This window comes from Sapajus apella, unplaced genomic scaffold (assembly GCF_009761245.1).
Source record: "Sapajus apella isolate SASKATOON/1434 unplaced genomic scaffold, GSC_monkey_1.0 scaffold42, whole genome shotgun sequence".
NCBI lineage: Eukaryota > Metazoa > Chordata > Mammalia > Primates > Cebidae > Sapajus > Sapajus apella.
The window spans coordinates 9,044,591-9,064,071 of record NW_022436982.1 but is presented as its reverse complement, the minus strand read 5'-3'; the positions used below and the strand labels follow the sequence as shown (position 1 = coordinate 9,064,071).

The 19,481-nt window shown below is 36.5% G+C and overlaps 1 non-coding gene across 1 annotated transcript; it reads left to right on the top strand.

Moving 5' to 3' along the window:
- Positions 1-487: 487 nt before the first annotated feature.
- Positions 488-621, top strand: LOC116566193. The gene has a single exon (XR_004275790.1). It is a non-coding gene; the product is annotated as a U11 spliceosomal RNA (small nuclear RNA).
- Positions 622-19,481: the final 18,860 nt, after the last annotated feature.

Here is a 19,481-nt window from a genome sequence, read left to right as displayed (position 1 = left end):
AATTAATGTCTTGAATTGTTATAGCAGAAGAGTAGTTTTTGTTTTTTGAAAACAACAATCAAGAAAGACTTTAAGAGGATTTTGTATAGTTTTCATTAAATTCATACCCTCCACCTATGGCTATGCCAAGTATTGGAGGAAATGGTCCAGACAAATCCTGCAAACTTGTGTCATGTACTTCTGACTCACAAGTAGTATTTCAGATTTGGGGAACTCTGTGGTTTTAGATTTTACTTTTTAGATCCCTGCCTATGTTGTTAAGATTAGTCTCCAGTAGATATTTTAAAAGATTTTATTCTACCACATTTGTCCTGAAGAAGATCCAAGGAAAGTAGTTCATACACAAGCTATCTATTAAGATTTACTCCTGCCAGCCTTTGCAGCAGGAGCTATGAGAATTAAAATTAACAGATGCCAGAGTCACTAACTGTAACAATGAATATTAATTGAATTGCTACTATTTGTGAATTACTATGTTAAAAAAATTAAAAAGAGCTTCTATCGTGAGTGGCACATGTAGAGAAACTCGATTGCTCTTCGTGCGGAATCGACATCAAGAGATTTCAGAAGCATAATTTTTTGGCATTTGGGCAGCTGGTGATCATTTGTCCCGGAACCCTGAAAGAAAAAAAAAAGAATTATATGAATTAATCTCATTCAATCCTTAGTCAACCCTATGAAGAAGGTACTGCTGTCTTTGTTTTATAGGTTATAAAATTTAAATTAGATATAAATAATATACTCAAAGTCAAATAGATGTAAGTGAAATAGCCAGTATTTGAACCAAGGTTTGAGTTTTCAGTATCTAAATTCTTGGCCAGTGTATTTACTGGGAAGTGTCAGGCTTCGTCTTCCAACCAGATGATTCTTCTTCCACAGCTAAGCTTAGAAGTATGTGTTTATTTGTATTAGGAAGTCATTATTCTCTACTTAATTGGAAAATTATTTTGCTTTTTCCTAACATTGCATCATTCTAATGTTGATGATTGGTTTTATTTAGTCAGTGGAAAGGAGATAAAGTGAACTGCAATTTTCCAAGTGAAAATCAGCTATCCTTAATTCCAGCATGCACAAGTAATTCCTAATCAAATTTAAAAAATTGCTCTGGCCTGTTTTCAGTAAAGCAAAATGAAGGTCTAAGTAAAAATTATTTTTAGTTTCTCCTTGCATAAAATTGATATACTGATTGCTTAAACTTTAATGAATATTAATAATATACAAAATACTCTTTATGATAAATATCTTATTAAAACTGAGGAGAAATGGGGTAAAGATATTCCCATATTTCTTCTCCACAAACCTACCCCACTGTGAAGACACAGGAAATAAAGTTTTCACCATCTAGGAAGAGCCTAATCTATCCTCCTGGTGAATGTATTGATCTTTTCACAAGAAATTATATAGTAATCAAGGATTTTATTCTAATAGTGGGAATGTAGACGATGATTTTTTTTTTAATTTAAAAACCATGAGTAAGAAGTGCAATGGACTATAACAGCAACATTTTTTAAAACCTGAAACACCGTTTGTAAACCACTGGTAACATACACATATGCAAAAACTCTTGACTCTGATGAAATGAACTCTGTGACCCAGTGGTATTGAAGAACTGTCAGGAACCAGTGAGATGGCAACTGAGAGAAATGTCACAACACAGATGGAATCTTACAGTGATTTTCTTAAGGGGATACTGAAATATTGGGATTGAGTGACTTAAGCAAATCCCAAAGGAATATCAATCTCTCAACATGAACATGCTTCACTGTGAAGGGCTTAGAAATATTAAACTCCGTGATAAACAAAGTAATACTCCATAGGACAGTTCTCTATTTGACTTCTCAGAAGACACATCATGTGTCCCTCAGAGAAAATTAAGTGTAAAAATCCCTGTATGCCAAGATTTACTTTACTAGAAGTTACTGATGTTTATTTAGACAATGTAAGAAAAGGATAGTAGGTGAGTTAAGACATGACTGTTATCAGTGTAATACAATGACAGCTCATGTACTGGTTTTCTAAAGGGCTAGTTTCAAATCAAATTTGAGTTAAATGCCACTTCACTGCAAAGAGCCATAAGAAACAATTCTCAACTTCCTAAGACTAACAATGTATTGAACAGCTACTGTGTAAAATGGCAGATTGGAAAGATAGGAAGCAGGTGGCAAACCTTCTCCTCAAATCTTCCCAAGAAAAAGAAAAATTTGTAGGGATTATCACCAAGACTTAAATTTAAAACTAGAAAAATTAATTGGGCACATGTTATGTACACAATACTGTGCTAGGTTCTGTTACTTATGCATGTATTTGTTTAAGCCTCACAACATTTTTTATTAGCATGCATTAATATAAAAATTGATCGTTAACACAATATAGACTGAACCTCAGTGCCTTACTTCAACAAACAACTTAACCGATACTTTAAAAGGTCAAAGTATTAGTTGTTTATTAGTTAACAAATACAAATAACATATGACAATATATAATAATTTTAGGGTAAAAATAAGCCTTTCCTTACCATTCTACCATTTCTGCCCTTAATTGCTGCTGTAGAAATCTGAGTATAGCAGGTGCTGTTGGAAGCGTGACTCTTGAATATATAAACACCAGCTGATGCCAAAAGCCATGTTTCTTCTGCATGTGAACACCTTGTGAAAATGCCTTTTGCTTTGTTTCATGCCTTTAGTGAAGTGAGGGGCATTTACTTGTTTTTCAGAAGTATTTCTAAATGTATTCTAGGTGTTATTCCCAATGTTAATTTTAAATACTTCTATTTGTATACAAACTATAATAGAAGGGCTTGCTTTTTAACCCAATTGATGCCTGCTGTATTTGGGTGACAAGAGAGGGCACTAATGTATCAAAGGTTGTTATCTTAGATGTTTCAAATATATTAGAAGGCCTTGTGGATAGGAAAAACAGACACTCTGGAAGTTGTTAAAGAGCAGAAGAAAGTGTCTGCAAATAGCAATTAAAGAAACAGTTGAGGGGACATGGGTGAGAATAGATATTATAAGTATTCTGGTTGTTAAAGAAAATTTACCATTTCAATTAGGGCAGCCCGAGCCCCAAAACTCTAGTTTTTTTTTTTTTTTTTGGAAGTTTATAAAAGAGATTGAGATGATTTTACCCACCAGCCCTCATTCTCCATATGAGAATTTTTTTTTCAAATAAATGAAAGAAAGTTTGGCAATGTTTTTCAATTTTAGTGTGAGAAATGGGACTCAACATGTCACATAGACACCAGAAGCATAGCAAATTTCATCTGGCTGTCAAAATTTACTTTTGTTATTAATGAAGAGGCCTCCTCTCCACCAAGGAGACCTCATCATTTGTAGATTTGGCAGTGATGGCACTATCTGTGCCTTAAAAACACAGGATTTAAAAAGAAACAAAAAATAGTCACCAACATCTAAAAGCCAGTGGTATTTATTTTTTATAAAGTAGTGATATCTGACTTCTCTTTAAAAACTTCAACAGATTATCAAGACAGCTTTTATTGCTACATGGTATTGTATCTAAATCTTTCTGATTTCTTATTGTGTCCTCAATATTGAAGCACTTTGGTCAATTCCTACTTATCATATTTACACTGCTGTGCTCTGTTGGAGAGCTTAGAATAAAATAAATTTTGTATCCATGCATTCTTATATGTTGAAAAATTAAATATGGACGTTGAAGACTGTAATTTCTATTCACTGTGGTAGTTCATTTTGTGACTTTTGCAACATTCATTATTGTGTGTATAACATATATATATACCTATATAATATATATATATATATATACGTCTTACTCATCATTATATTCATTATGAGTGCTCGAATTGCTTCTTATTTTTTAATTTCTTTCCTTCCAGTTTTGTTCTAGTGCTATATAAATCAGACACAGGAAGAAAATGTGTGTTGAATAAATATGTAGTAACTTTGCAAATAGAGAAAAGGGTGAATGATCTCAAGGGAGGGATCACCTGGGTTGTAGTAAAGTGTTTTGTACTGACAACAAATTGGTTCAGCTAGACATTAAATAGATCTCTTTGGAATAATACAGTCAATTCTTGAACAGCACTGGGGTTAGGGGAACTGACTCTTTTATAGTAAAAAATCTGTGTGCATCTGTTGGCTCCTCAAAATCTTGACTGCTAATATTGATCAGAAGGCTTACTCACAGCATAGTCAATTAACACATATTTTATATCTTATATGTATTATATACTATATTATTACAATATAGTAAGCTAGAGAAAAGAGAATGTTATTAAGAAAATCATAATAAAAATCATATATTCACTGTTCATTAAGCAAAATAAATCATCATAAAGGTCTTCATCCTGCTGTCTTCACCTTGACTAGGCTGAGAATGAGGAACAAAGGAAGGGTAGCCTTGTGGTCTCAGTAGTGTCAGTGGCAGAAGAAAATCCACTTATTAGTTGGCCTGCCCAGTTCAAATCCATGTTGTTTGAGGGTCAGCTGTTCTGACTGAACATTAACACATTTAACATTTTTCTTTATAATAGTCTCTATCACTAACCTTTTATGTAGCAGACCATTTCCTTTTTTAAATTTAAATAATTTTATTTATTATTTTATTTTATTATTCTTTAAGTTCTGGGGTACATGTGCAGAATGTGTAGGTTTGTTACATGTGCCCAAATGTGTAGGTATACATGTGCCATGATGATATGCTGCATCCATTACCCCGTCATCTACATAAGGTAGATGTTGAGAGAACTCAACACTATCCTTCTCCTGTACCCTGACCCCTGTTATCCTTCCCCTAGCCTCCAACTCCTCAACAGTGTGATGTTCCCCTCCCTTTGTTCTCATTTTTCAACACTCACTTATGAGAACATGCAGTGTTTGGTTTTCTGTTCTGTGTCAGTTTGCTGAGAATGATAGTTTCCAGCTTTATCTACGTCCCTGCAAAGGACATGAACTCATCCTTTTTTATGGCTACATAGTATTCCATGGTGTATGTGTGCCACATTTTCTTTATCCAGTATATCATTGATGGGCATTTGAGTTGGTTCCAAGTCTTTGCTATTGTGAACAGTGTGGGAATAAACATATGCGTGCATGTGTCTTTATAACAGAATGATTTATAATCTTTGGGTATAAACCCTGTAATGGGATTGGTGGGTCAAATGGTGTTTCTAGTTCTAGATCCTTGAGGAATCGCCATACTGTCTTCCACAATGAATGAACCAATTTACACTTGCACCAACAGTGTAAAAGCATTTCTATTTCTCCACATCCTCTCCAGCATCTGTTGTGTCTTGATTTTTTAATTATCACCATTCTAACTGGTGTAAGATGGTATCTCAATGTGATTTTGATGTGCATTTCTCTAATGACCAGTGATGATGAGCGTTTTTTTGTGTTTGTTGGCTGCATAAATGTCTCCTTTTAAGAAGTGTCTGCTCATGTTTTTTGCCCAGTTTTTGATGTGGTTGTTTGTTTTTTTTCTTGAAAATTTGTTTAAGCTCTTTATAGATACTGCATATCAGCCCTTTGTCAGATGGGTAGATTGCAAAAATTTTTTCTTATTCTGTTCTTTGCCAGTTCACTCTAATGATAGTTTCTTTCCCTGTGCAGAAGCTCTTATGTTTAATTAGATCACATTTGTCAATTTTGGCTTTTGTTGCCATTGCTTTTGGTGTTTTAGTCATGAAGTCCTTGCTCTTGCCTATATCCTGAATGTTATTGCCTAGGTTTTCTTCTAGAGTTTTTATGATGTTAGGTCTTATGTTTAAATCCTTAATTCATCTGGAGTTAATTTTTGTATGAAGTGTAAGAAAGGGATGTAGTTTCAGTTTTCTCCATATGGCTAGCAAGTTTTCCCAACACCATCTACTAAACAGGGAATCCTTTCCCCGTTGCTTGTTTTTGTCAAAGATCAGATGGTTGTAGATGTGTGGCGTTATTTCTGAGGCCTCTCTTCTGTTCCATTGGTCTATATCTCTGTTTTTGTTGCAGTACCATGCTGTTTTGATTACTGTAGCCTTGTATAGTTTGAAGTCAGGTAGCATCATGCCTCCAGCTTTGTTTTTTTTGGTTTTTTTTTTTTTTTTTGGCTTAGGATTGTCTTGGCTATGCAGGCTCTTTTTTTGGTTCCATATGAAGTTTAAGGTAGTTTTTTGCAATTCTGTGAAGAAAGTCAGTGGTCACTTGATGGGGATAGCATTGAATCTGTAAATTAGTTTGGGCAGTATGGCCTTTTCTCACAATACTGTTTCTTCCTAATCATGAGCATGAAATGTTTTCCATCTGTTTGTGTCCTCTCTGATTTCCTTGAGCAGTCGTTTGTAGTTCTCCTTGAAGAGGTACTTCACATCCTTTGTAAGTTGTATTCCTAGGTATTTTATTCTCTTTGTCGCAATTGTGAATGAGAGTTCATTCATGATTTGGCTCTCTGTTTGTCTGTTATTGGTGTATAGGAATGCTTGTGATTTTTGCACATTAAATCAGGCAATGCATTTCTTTAGAGAAAAGGACAATGCCCTCAAGTAGCCTTTATTGTGTGAAGGTGGGTAGACATTAAACATAGTGATTAATAACAGTTTAGCCAATGGTAACCGACCCCAGGAAAATGGTAGAGAAAGGTCAGAGGAGACAGTAAATCAAGTAAGAATTCCAGAGTCCAGAAAGGAAGAAAATATATTGGAAAATAGGATTTATAGTTGTTTGCCAAGAGGGAAGATCCAGGAACAGTTATAAAATTCACTTCTGTGTTTTGTTTGGTTTTCTTCATTTAGGGTTGCTTTAATACACATATATGAAACCAAAATCTTAAAGACACTACTCTAATCTGCACTTAATTTAGGAAATTGAAGGTAAATAAATTTAAGTTGTATTTTCTAATAACATACTTTGATTAGACTTGTATGGAAAACATGTTTCCTTGACTGAATTTATGGAAAATACTGATTTCTACTATTAGGGTAGAAGATACACTGTTTTCACCAGGTATACAATATTAACTATCTCAGATACTGATGGTGTATAAGTAACTGATATTACTCATATTACAGCATCTTATACTTCTTTTGATTATAATGAACAATTTCTGCATGTACCTGCACATATTTAGGAAATCTCTTATAAAATGTGTTCTCATTATTTATCTTTTATTTAACAATATTTATATTAATTTCAGAAAACAGTTTCAACATTATTCTGATAAATTCATGTTGAGTAGAAGTAAGTTGTACACTAATGCACAGGGACATGTATGCTACTTTTCAATTTCTGTATTCCTTTGCCATTCCTTTTCTGTGCCTCTCATTCACAAATGTTAAACTACCTTCACTGGATTAATAATCTCTTTTATAGAACTAATGGAGACCTCAAACAAACAATACAAAATCCAAACAGATACATTCACCGAAAAATTGAGCAACATGTTTAGAAACAGCAGAATTAGAATGTTCACAAACTAAGAGTTTATGTAAATAACTTGTATTTGTACATATAAGGTTTTCTATATAAAGTTTATATTTGTGACAAAGAATTTGGAATTCTTTACATTTATCTTAAATATTATAAAGGGCAACCTGGAAACTCCAGAGTCGGAAGTCCTGGTTAGTCACCAATGTGCTGTTTTCTAAGCTCTAGAAATGAATACCTGATTTATCTGAGCCTTTTGAAAATAGGCATTAAAGACAAATTTGTGGTGAGGCACCTATGATCTGGAGTTGTGAATATGTATAGTGATTTGTTTAGCTGTATGCGTTCTTAGAACATATAATTTATTTAGAACAGAAATTCTGCCTTACATCAGAGATGTCCAGTTTCTTATAATGACCCTTAGAATGGTCAATGTTTGCCAGGCATAGCTGCTCATGCCTCTAATCCCAGGGCTTTGGGTGGCCAAAGTGAAAGAATCACTTCAGGTCAGGAGTTTGAGACCAGCCTTGGAAAGATAATGAGACCATGTCTTTAAAAAAAAAAAAAAATGGTGTAGTGGCACAGGGCTGTAGTCCTAGCTCCTGGGAGGGATGAAGTGGGAGGACCACACTTGAACCAGGAATTTGAGGTTACAGTGAGCTATGATTGCATCACTGTATACCAGCCTGAGAAATAGAGCAAGACCCTGTCTCTAAATAAATAAATAAATTTTTAAAACTTACAAAAAATTGTAGTTTCAAAGATGGACTATAGTGCTAAAATATTTTGCCTTTATATTTTGTGAGTGCTGAATTGATGTCTAGTATCCATTTCTGTGATGTGGTTCCTTCTCTTGAGACAGCCTCTTGACATGGATGATACTTTTCTTCCTTTATACTTAACATCTCACCTGAAAAATTAAGTCCTGACTTCTCGTGTCCAATTCTACATACATAGGGAGCCTGGAAGTTACCACTCTGACAACAAATAATTAGCTGGAAAGACTGAAAACTTAAAAGAGATTGTATTCCTAAAAGAGATAAGGACACAGGCAAATTGCCCTCCAAATTAGAGGACCAAACAGGTAAATACTGGAGCTTATTGGAGCAGAGACTCCTGAGCAGCAGCTCTTCCATTGATGGAAAAAGTGTAGGATCAGGTAAACCTATATTGTAATTGGAACATTGCTTGAGGCTCAGTGTGAACAAGTATCAGAGTTAAAAACTCCAGGAATATCAAGTCATAGGGGTCCTCCGTACACTTCCGTGAATTTTACCTCCAGCAGCATAACTGGATTATCAGAGTAAACATCAGAGAAAAAAATCTCTTCTTGCTTCCATCGAGAGGAGGAGAAAAGGAATCATTTGAAAAACATTAGAAAATTCTGTTTGTATCAAGGCCTGTCCACAGGGGAAACTAATTAACCAGCACCTATTCTGTGGGAATAGTATTAAAGGCTAACTAACCTGAGGAAAAAGAAATACCTAACACCAGCCCTCTCTAGCTGTCCTATCTCACCTTCGATGAGAGAAAAATACTGAGAAACATTTGTGAAGTTTACGTTCAAGAGCCATAGGCTCAGTAAAAGAAAGACACTAAGATGACATCACCAAGATGGCAGAGTAGGAGATATGGACACCTATCCCTCACAAGAAAGCAAATATATGCAGCAATCTACAAACCAAAATAGCTCTGAAGGACCTCAAGCCCCATTAAAAAATCACCAGCAACACAGTAGAGCAAAAGAAAATGGAATACTCACATAGAAAGAATTGCAAATGAGATTGGCATACCTGTGACACCAGAAGATGGGTAGGAACAAAGAAGAAAGGCAGAGCCTATAGGTATCAGCCACTCTGAAGGAAACATTGCAGCCCCCAGGTGCCTTCTCTGCAGAGGACATTGGTAACAAACTGAGGTAACCAATAGCCATTCCCACTGGGGAATCCCAGAGAGTGAGGTGCAGGCTGAACACCTCTCCTCTATCAAGAACTATCCCATCCAAGTGAAGTGCAGAATCTGAGAGTTTTACTGCTGAATTCTGCCAAACATTCAATCAATCTTTCTCAAACTCTTCCAAAAAATTGAAGAGCAGAGAAAACTTCCAAACTCATTTCCAAGGCTAGGATTACCCTTATACTAAGGCCAGACAAGAATACAATGATAAAAGAAAATTACAGGTCAATATTCCTAGTGAATGCTATATGCTATATCCTTAAAAAAATACTAGGAAACCAAATTCAGTAGCGTATTAAAGTGATTATTCTCCACAATCCAGTGGGATTTACTGCTGGGAATCAAGGATGATTCCCTTATGAAAATCAATAAAAGTAGTATACCACATTAACAGAATGAAGGACAAAAACCATACAATCATCTCAACAGATACAGAAAAGGGATTCAACAAAATTCAATATTTTTTATAATAAAAACTTTAAACAAATTAGGTATAGCAGGAATGTACCTCAACAGAGTACAGGCCATATACGACAAACCTACAGTTAGCATCATAGTCAATGGTAAAATGGTTACATTTTTTCTTCTTTGATATTAGGGAAAAAAAACAAAACAAGGATGCCCACTCTTGCTAGTTCTATTTAATGTAGTAGAGAAGTCCTAGTCAGAGCAATTGGGAAAAATAAATAAAACCATCTAAATTGGAAAGAAAATGTTATATTATTTCCATTTGCACAGAACATGATCTTATATATAGACTATCTCCAAGACCACACAAAACACCTGTTAGAACTAATAAGCAAATTTGAGACAATCCAAGATGGCTGAATAGGAATAGCTCTGGAGTACAGTTCCCAACAAGAACTCAGAGGGTAAGTAATCACCACATTTCCGGACAAATTTTTACTGCCCACAGACCAGGAGATTCCCAGGCAGAAAAGTGCCATGAGTCTCAGCATGGCTGTTTCAGCCAGCACAGTGGGTCTCCGCAAAAAAACTCACACAGATGCTGTTTCAACTGGCACCTGGAACACCTGGGAGACAGAGTCACCCATTCAACTGAAAAAAAGGGGCTGAAACAGAGACAGGTTATCTGGCCCGGCGGGTCCCACCCCCACAAAGACCAGCAATCTGAAATGCTCTGCATTGAGAGTTTCACAGCAAGCACAGCTGGACCCAGGATGGTCCAGCTCTGTGAGGGGAAGGGTGTCTGCCATTACCGAGGCAGTCCACCACTACCGAGGCAGTCTGCTATTACTGAGGCAAACCACCATTACCCAGGCAGTCCGCCATTACCGAGGCAATCTGCCATTACAGAGACAGTCTGCCATTACTGAGGCAGACCTATGCCAACAGGGCCTAGCGTCCCAGAATGTGCAGATTCTTATAGCCTCTCAGCTGTAATCTGCTTAAGCCTACCAAACTCCCGAGGAAAGGGGTGACCAGCACCAGCAGCTTTGGCTCCTGCTAAGCCTTGAGCTCCTTGAGGGAGAGGCAGTAGCCAGCACTGGGACTTGCAACTGCCTAACACACTAAACTCTATGGGTAGGAGAAGGGTGGCACCCATTTCTATAGTTCCAGGCTGCACTTTTCCCCTGCTGGAGCCAGGGGGGCTGAATGCTTGGTCCCAACACTTGTTCCCACAGCCCAACACACCAACTGTGGCAGTCTGTGGCCAGAGGCTCAGGGAGAGAATTTGGATCTCCCTGTGCCTGAGCCCCAGGGGGAGGGATGGCTGCAGTCTCTGTAGACCCTTAGACTTAGACTCTCCTCCTGCTAGTTTTAAGGAATCTGGGCCGCTCAGATCAGATTTGACTCCTTATCTAATTTGCCAACTTATTTCTTTTAATTGGGACATTCTTCTGCACAGCAAAAGAAAACTATCATCATAGTGAACAGGAAACCTACAGAATGGGAGAAAATTTTTGCAATCTACCCATCTGACAAGGGTTTAATACCCAGAACTTACAAACAACATAAGCATATTTATAAGAAATAACCCTTCAAAAGGTGGACAATGGATATGAACAGACATGCTCAAAAGAAGACATTTACGTAGCCAACAAACATATGAAAAAAAGCTTAACATCACTGATCATCAGAGAAATGCAAATCAAAACCACAATGAGATACAATCTCACAACAGTCAGAATGGTGATTATAAAGAAGTTAGGAAACAGTAGATGCTGGTGAGGCTTTGGAGAAATAGGAACACTTTTACACTGTTTGTGGGAATGTAAATTAGTTCAACCATTGTGGAAAGACAGTATGTGATTCATCAAGGATCTAGAACCAGAAATACCATTTGACCCCACAATCCCATTACTGGGTATATACTGAAAGGAATGTAAATCATCCCACTATAAAGACACATGTATACTTATGTTTATTGCAGGATTATTTAGAATAGCAAAAACATGGAACCAACCCAAATGCCCATGAATGATAGACTGGATAAAGTAAATGTGGTACATATACCCCATAGTATACTATGCAGCCATAAAAAGGAATTAGATTATGTCCTTTGCAGGGACATGGATGAAGCTGGAAGCCATCATCTTCAGCAAATTAACACAGGTATAGAAAACCAACACCAGTGTTCTCACTCATAAGTGGGAGTTGAATATTGAGAACACATGGGCACAGAGAAGGGAACAACACACACCAGGGCCTGCTTAGGGGGGTGTGGGCAGTAAGGGGAGAAAAATTAGAGGATGGGTCAATAGGTGCAGCAAACCACCATGGCACACATATACCTACGTAGCAATTTGGCATGTTCTGCACATGTATACCTTGTTTTTTTAGAAGAAAGAAAATAAATAAATAATATGCCAACTTAAAATGGATTAAATATTCAAATTTAGGAACTGAAATGGGAAAACTTCTAGAGGAAAACATAGGAGAAGAGTTTTATGACATTAGTCTAAGAAATAATGTTTTGGACATGATCCCAAAAGCACAGGCAAAACAAACAAACAAAAATAGACAAATGTGATTGCATCAAACTGAAAATTTCTGCATAGTAAAGAAAACAATAAACAGATTGAAGAGAAAAGTGACAGAATTGGAGAATATACTTGCAAACTATACATCTGATAAGGGGTAGATATCTGAAACATATAAGGAACTCAAAAACTAAATAGCAGGAAATCAAATACCAAATTCTACAAATGGGCAAAGGACTTGAAGAGACATTTCACAAAGAAATGGTAGTACAAATGGCCCACAAGTATGTAAAACAATGCTCAACATCACTAGTCATCAGGAGAATGAAAATTAAAACCACACTGAGATATGCTTAACATTTCTTAGAGTATTATTTAAAAAATTAAATGTAGCAAGTGTTGGCAAGGATGTAGGAAGAGGAAATCCTTACACACCATACATGGGAATGTAAACTAGTACAGCCGTCATGGAAAACAGTAAAGAAGTTCTCTGAAAAATTAAAAAGAGATCTACCATATGATCCAGCCATTCCATTACTGGCTGTATGTCAAAGGGATATTAAATCAGTATGTCTAAGTGATATCTGCACTCTGATGTTCACTGCAGCTTTATTCATAAGAGCCAAGATATGGCATCAAGCTACAGGTCCATCAGTGGATATACAGATGAAGAAAATATGAAATATATGCACAAAGGAATACTATTCAGACTTCAGACAGAAGGAGGTCTTGTTAATGCTGTTTTCTGTTCATCCCAACATCTTTGTCACTTCTGGGATATACCTGAGCTTTGTTTAGGAATGCGGTTTATTTATTTAGAATTTTCTTTTTAGTGTGATCTTTCTGGGTTTTGTTTTCTGAAATTTTGTGAGTTAGGATTGAAGGAGTGTCAGCCTAATTACTCATTGCTGCTGAGGCAAGGCTCTTCTTTGCAATATTCCTGTTTTCCAGTCTGGATTCTGGGAAGAGGTATTATTTCCATTCACTTGTGACTACTGAAAGTTGGTTTCTTTAAGCCATTAGGGAGTTCTTTCCTGAATATTTTATAAAATACTCATTTTAAAAAATTTCTTTAGATTTATTTTCAGCATATATTCCATCTTGAATGTTCCACATGCTTTTGACCAGTAAGAATAGTCCTCATTTGTTGATTGTAGTGGTTTATAAATTTAAATTAAGTAAAGGTGGGAGAGAATAATTCTTATCCATGATTTTACATCATTTTGATTTTTTCTCTGTTTGAACCATCACTGCATGTGAGGTATTAAGAATTCCAAGTATGATTGTGGGTTTGTTTTGATATTCTTTTGTTTGAGCAGTTTTTAGTTGAAGCTCTGATATTAGGAATAAACATAATTAGGATTTTTATATCTTCCTGATTAATTGCATGTTTTGACCTCCATATTATTTTTTTCTGATAGAGGTACCATTACATCAAATTTGTATACTTAGTGTTATATAGTGTTTCTCTTTTTATATTTAACTATCTTTGTCTTTATTTTTTTAGTGTCCACCACTCATAGGCTGAATAACATTGGATTTCACTATTTAACTTATACTGTCTTTTATCTGGAGTATATTGTTCAGTTATACTTACTATAATTATTGATTTAGTTGGCTTTAAGTCTACATGCTATATATTCATGTATATTTTTCCACTTATTTTTTCATTTATTTTCCTGAATCTTTCTATTAGTATTACATTTTATCTAGCATCTTAGTATGTTAGCGTTCCATTTTTTTGTTTATTAGCATTCCTTTTATTCCTTTATTCTAGCTCATTTTTAGCTCTCTGAGGAATTCCACACTGCTTTCCACAATTGGTGAACTAATTTATACTCCCCACAGTGGTGTATAAGCATTCCCTTTTTCTGCAACCTTGCCAGCTTCTGTTTTTTTGTGATTTTTTTTGTGAGATGGTATCTCATTGTGGTTTTGATTTGCATTTCTCTAATGATCCATATGTTAAGGTTTTTTTTCATATGTTTGTTGGTCACATGTATGTTTTCTTTTCAAAAGCGTTTGTTCATGCACTTTGTCCACTTTTTAATGGCGTTCCTTTTTCATGCAAATGTGTTGAGTTCCTTATAGATGCTGCATATTAAACCTTTGTCAGATGCAGTTTGCAAAATTTTTCTCTCATTCTGTAGTTTGTCTTCTCACTCTGTTGTTAGTTTCTTTTGCTGCTCTGAAGCTCTTTAGTTTTATTAAGTTCCCATTTGCCAATTATTGCTCTTGTTGCGGTTGCTTTTGGCATCATCATCATGAAATCCTTGCCCATGCCTATGTCCTAAATGGTACTGCCTAGGTTGTCTTCCAGTGTTTTTATAGTTTTGGATATTACATTTAAGTATTTGATCCATGTTGATTTGATTTTTGTATATGGTGCTAGAAAAGAGTGTAGTTTCAATCTTCTGCAAATGGCCAGCCAGTTATCCCACCACTATTTATTGAATAGGATGTCCTTTTCTTCATTGCTTGTCCAAAATCAATGATCATAGGTTTGCAGCCTTATCTCTGGGCTCTCTATTCTGTTCCATTGGTCTATGTGTCTGTTTTTGTACCAATATCATGCTGCTTTTGTTACTATAACCTTGTAATATAAAGTCAGGTAACATGATGCTTTCAGCTTTGTTATTTTTGCTTATGATGGCCCTGACTATTCAGGCTTTTTTTTTTTTTTTCTTTTGGTTCCATACAAATTTTAAAATAGCCTTTTCTAGTTCTGTGAAGAATGTCATTGTTAGTTTGATAGGAATAGCATTTAATCTATAAATTGCTTTGGGCTGTATGGCCATTTTAACAATATTGATTCTTCAATCCATGAGCATGGGAAGTTTTTCCATATGTGTCATCTCTTACTTCCTTGGGAAGTGTTTCATAGTTCTCCTTGTAGAGATGTTTTATGTCCTTGGCTAGCCGTATTCTTAGGTATTTTATTCTTTCTGTGGCAATTGTGAATGGAATTGCATTTCTGATTCAGCTCTTGGCTTAGCTGTCGTTGGTATTTAGGAATGCTAGTGATTTTAATTCATTAATTTTGTATCCTGAGACTTTACTGTAGTTGTTTAACAGCTTAAAGAGCTTTTGTGTTGGGAAAGTTTTCTAGATACAGAATCATATTATCTGCAAACAGGGATAATTTGATTTCCTCTCTTCCTATTTGGATGTCCTTTATTTCTTTTCTTCTCTGATTGCCATAGTCAGGAATTCCAATAGTGGGTTGAATAGGAGTGGTGAGAGAGGGCAACCTTGTCTTGTGCTGGTTTCCAAGGGGATTGCTTTCAGCTTTTGCAAATTCACCATGATGTTGACTACAAGTTTGACATACATGGCTCTTACTATATTGAGGTATGTTCTTTTCATATGTAGTTTATTGAGAGTTTTTAACGTGATGTTGGGAATTTTATCAAAAGCCTTTTCTGCATCTATTGAGATAATCAGATGACTTTTGTATATTTGTTTCTGTTTATGTGATGAATCACATTTATTGATTTGTGTATGTTGAACCAACCTTGAATCCCAGAGAGAAAGCCTGCTTGATTGTGATGGATAAGCTTTTGGATGTACTGCTGGATATAGTTTACCATTTATGTGTGTGCGTGTATATATGTGTGTGTGTGTGTGTGTGTGTGTGTGTGTGCGCGCGCGCGCGTGTGTATTTGCATCAGTGTTCAAGGATGTTGGCTGAATTTTCTTTTCTTGCTGTTTCTCTGCCAGGTGTTGGCATCAGAATTATCCTGACCTCATAGAACAAGTTAGGAAGGAGTTCCTTCTTCTTAATTATTGGAATAGTTTCAGTAGCAGTGATACCAGCTCCTTGTTGTACATCTGGTAAAATTTAGCTGTGAGGCAACCTTGTTCTGGACTCTTATTGATTGGGAAGCTGTTTATTACTGATTTAATTTTGGAGCTCATAATTGGTCTATTGAGGTATTCAATTTCTTCCTGATTCAGTCTTAGGAGGGTGTATGTGTCCAGGAAATTATCCATTTCTTGTAGATTTTCTAGTTTGTGTGCATAGAGGTGTTCATATTTTCTCATAGTTACTTGTATTTCTGTGGGATCAGCGATAATATCTCTTTGTTGTTTATAATTATTTGTTTGGATCATCTTTCATTTTGTATTATTCTGTCTAGCTGTCTAATTATTTTATTTTTTTTTTTTCAGAAAGAAACAATTCCTGGTTTTACTGATTTTTTGATTTTTTTTTTTTTAATGTCTCAGTCTCCTTCAGTTACCTTTGATTTTGATTATTTATTTTCTTCTGCTGGCTTTGCAGTTGCTGTGTTCTTGGTTCCCTAGTTATTTTAGCTGTGAAGTTAAGTTGTTTTACTGAGTTCTAACTTTTTATGCGGACATTTAGTGCTATAAGTTTTTCTCTTAACACTGCCTTAGCTGTGTCCAAGTGATTCTGTTATGTTGTTCTCATAACTGTGAAAGAACTTCTTGATTTCTACCTTAAGTTCATTATTTACCCAAAAGTCACTCAGGAGAGGTTATCTAATTTCCATAAAATTATATGGTTTTGAGCTATTTAGTCTTGATTTCTAATTATACTTTACTATCCCTCCAGCGGAGGGATTGTTATAATTTCATTTCTTTTGTGTTTGCTGATGATTATTTTCTGATCAATTGTGTGGTTGGTTTTAGAGCATGTACCTTGTAATGAGAAGGATGTATATTCTGTCATTTCTGGATGGAGAGTTCTATAGATGCTTGTTGGCTCCATTTGCTCCAGTGTTGAGTACAGTTCCAGAATATCTTTGTTAATTTTCTGCCTTAATAATCTGTCTAAAACTGTGAGTGAAATGTGGAAGTATCCCACTATTAATGTATGGAAGTCTAAGTCTTTTCAAAGGTCTCTAATAACTTGCTTTATGAATCTGGGTGCTCCTGTGTTAGGTTCATATATATTTAGGATACTTAGGTCTTCTTGTTGAATTGAACCCTTTTTCAATATGAAATGCCCTTCTTTCTTTTTTATCTTTTTTGATTTAAAGTCTATTTTGTCTAAAATTAGGATTACAACTCTCCTTTTTCCTGCTCTGCTTATCTCCATCCTTTTATTTTAAAATGGTGTGTGTCATTGTATATAAGACGTGTCTTTGAAGATAGCATACCAGTGGGTCTTGGTTCTTTATCCAGGTTACCACTCTGTACCTTTTAATTGGGGCATTTGGCCCATTTCCATTCAAGGTTAATGTTGGTGTGTGTGGATCTGATCCTGTCATCATGATGTTAGCTTGTTTGTATGGTTTCTTTATAGTGTTACTGATCTGTGTCCTTTGGTGTGTTGTTGTAGTGGCTGGTAATGGTCTTTCCTTTCCATGTTTAGGGCTTTGTTCAGGAGCTCTTGTATGGCAGGTTTATTTGTAATGAATTCTCTCAGCATTTGCTTGTCTGAAAAGGATCTTATTCCTCCTTCATTTATGAAGCTTAGTCTGACCAGATGTGAAATTCTTGGTTGAAATTTTTTTCTTTAATGATGTTGAATATACAACCCAATTTATTCTGGCTTGTAGGGTTTCTACTCAGAGGTCTGTTGTTAGTCTGATGGGCTTCCCTTTGTAGGTGACCTAACCTTTCTCTCAAGCTGCCTTTAACATTTCTTTATTTCATTTTGTCCTTGGAGAAACTGATAATTATGTGTCTTTGGGATGATATTCTTATGAAGTATCTGACTGGGGTTCTCAGCATTTCCTGAATTTGATGATGGCCTCCCTATAGGTTGGGGAAGCTCTCATGGATAATATCTTAAAACATGTTCTCCACATTAATTCCATTCTCCCCATCTCTTTCAGGGACACCAGTGAGTCATGGATTTAGTTTCTTTACGTAATCCAATATGCCTCAGAAGTTTTGTTTGTTCCCTTTTATTCCTTTGTTCTTGATTCTTGTCTGATTGTCTTATATCAAAAAACTAGTCTTCAAGTTCTGAGACCCTTTCCTCAGTACATTCTGTAATACTTGTGATTGCATTATGAAAGTCTTGTGTGCTTTACAGCTCTAATCAGATGTGTTACATTATTTTCTATACTGGCTAGTTTTTCTGTTAGCTTCTGTATGATTTTATTGTGATTCTTAGCTTCCTTGATTGGTTTTCAACATACTCTTCCATTTTAATGATCTTCATTCCTATCCATATTTGAATTCCATTTCTGTTATTTCAGCCATCTCAGCCTACTTCAGAGCCCTTGCTGGAGAGCTAGTAAAGTCATTTGGAGAAAGGAAGCCATGCTGGCTTTTAGAGTTGTCAGTGTTCTTGCATTGGTTCTTTCTCATATTTGTGGGCTGATGTTTCTTCAGTCATTGAAGTTGGTGTCCTTTGGATGTTTTTTTTTTTTTAATTCTGTTTGATGATCTGGAGGGTTTGATTGTGGTATAAGGTGGATTTAGTCAACTGGTTTCATTTCTGGAAGATTTTAGAGGGCCAAGGTTCGGCTCCCAACTCCTGGACTGTGTGCTCTAATACTGTGGGACTAGTATCCAGCTGGATTTTGTTCTCTGTCTCCTTGAGGTTAGGAATCCACTATGCTGAGGGAGTGGAGGTGCTCTGGGACCAAAGGCGGCAGCAGCACAGGGTGTGCATGCGCTCAGCTGCAGCAGGGTACTAACAGGTGCCGGCCTCCATGCAGGCAGTCACAGCAATGGAAACAACGCAGCTTGGGTGTTGGGGTGAGGGGCAAGGGCCCCTCGCTGGTGGCTATGTGTGTGGTCACGTTGGTAGTTGTGTTAGCACAGGGGTGGGTGCTGGTGGGCGCAGGTCTGTGTGTGCCCTCTGCTCTGATGGGGAAAGGCCCACTGTTCTCCATGCCTAGTTTCACTCCAGCAACAGTGCTGGCTCAGGAGCTGGATGCTGGTGAGTTAGGGTTGGCAGGATCTTTGCCAGCCAAGGCTCCTACTACAATGGCTTTATGATGTATGCTGGGGGTGGGAAGGTACGTATCCAGTCCAGCAGCAGTGGCATGACAGAGTGCCCACCCACATGTACACTGGTGAAGCAAGGAAAGCAATAACCATCTGCATGAGTACTCACTCTCAAAGTGATATGAGCAGTGGCCATGGGCCTGGGGGGAAACTGTAGTAGGGGAACAGAGCAAGTGGGCTAGTACCTGTCCCTGGGGGCTGCTTTGCTGGAGCTCTCTGCCATTCAGGCATGGTCAGCCAGAGTGTGGCAACTACGATGTGAACCCCT